Here is a 1,389-nt window from a genome sequence, read left to right on the forward strand (position 1 = left end):
CCGAACTAAGTTGGTTTTGTTGAGTGTGCAGAATTACGGCACATGCAAAGCTGTGACTTCCACTGATTAATGGTGCAGCCCTAGCAGATACATCATCACCCAGCACACTGAAATATGGCCCCACACTCTGGGGCGCAACTATATATTTATCAAAAAATAAATAAAAATTTAGGTCGGCAGGTACAAATTATATGAATTTGCACAGCACTAAAATGTAATGAAGGGGCAAACGTCTTCTGTCTTCTGATTCTCAGCCCTGCATACACAAAGCATAGCAGGGACATCACATTTTACATACTGAGATGAAGATAAACACAGGGGTGTAACTCTAACACAAACACTAACCCTAACACAAACCTCAACCCTATCCCCAACCCCAACTCTAACACTAACACTAACTCTAACCACGGTGCTTGTGGTTCTGTTGGTAATGAGCAGAACCAGGTGGTGTTTCTCTCAGGGGATGTGTGTGCTTCAGCGAGAAGGAGCAGGTTCAACAGAGAGACAGAGAGGGGCGGTGACTCCACAACACTGTGTGAATGAAGTTACACTGGCTTCACTTCAGATTATGATATTCTGATGATAATATTCTGATATTTTCACCCTACAGTATGAGAAAGCACTGACAAATAGATTTTCTAACACTGTACTCTAGGGAGTTTGGACTCAAGACACTCAAGAAATGCAAGGTTACTAATCTACTCCTACTAACAGCTGTGTCCAGACACCATTATTAGTGATTTTCTACTAAAAAACATTTTTTTAAACATTTTTGGTAAGCTGACACCAGGTTTCCTGCACTAGGCTTAAAGAAAGACAGACAAAAAGAAAGAAATATGTCCAGTTGTTGAGCTGAGAAGGAAATACACACAAAATAAACATTTCTTTCTCTTTCACGGTGATTAATAGATATTTGTCCTTGTGTCATTCACAGACAAGCAGATATGCTGTATAGTACACATCAGAGTTCATAACAGGTCCTTCACTCTATTTCTCCCCCCCTCCCCGTCTGGTACACCCCCCCCCCCCCCCCCCCCCCCCCTCACTGTGCCAGCACCATGTGGTTCTGTGTTTGTTTCTGTATTTGTTCTCGGCCCCTCCCTGTCTGGTACGTTATTGTTTTCACCTGTGTCACGTTTCCCATTTACCAGCGTAGAAATAGTGAAATAGTGCTCGTTCTGACGCCCGTAGCCTTCACTCTTGTGTGACCTGCTGACTTAATTGTCCTGTTGATACGGGTTTTCTCGCTTTACTTCCCTGAGTTTCTCAAGCTTGTTCCTTATGGTATTTGTGGTATGTCTGATCACCGTCTGTCAGTCAGTGTATTTGGAATTACCTTTGGTAGATTTTACTGCCTATTGCACTTGTATCCTGCCTTGACTCATTCCA

The 1,389-nt window shown here is 42.8% G+C and overlaps 1 long non-coding RNA gene across 3 annotated transcripts in view; it reads left to right on the forward strand.

Moving 5' to 3' along the window:
* Positions 1-1,169: 1,169 nt before the first annotated feature.
* The window catches only part of LOC143490227 (uncharacterized), a 21,402-nt gene continuing 21,182 nt past the window's right edge, over positions 1,170-1,389 (forward strand). For all 3 annotated transcript variants that reach the window (XR_013124897.1, XR_013124899.1, XR_013124898.1), the window contains exon 1: positions 1,170-1,389. This exon is cut by the window's right edge and continues 213 nt beyond it. This is a non-coding gene — a long non-coding RNA (uncharacterized LOC143490227).

Source organism: Brachyhypopomus gauderio, unplaced genomic scaffold (genome assembly GCF_052324685.1).
Source record: "Brachyhypopomus gauderio isolate BG-103 unplaced genomic scaffold, BGAUD_0.2 sc64, whole genome shotgun sequence".
Classification (NCBI taxonomy): domain Eukaryota; kingdom Metazoa; phylum Chordata; class Actinopteri; order Gymnotiformes; family Hypopomidae; genus Brachyhypopomus; species Brachyhypopomus gauderio.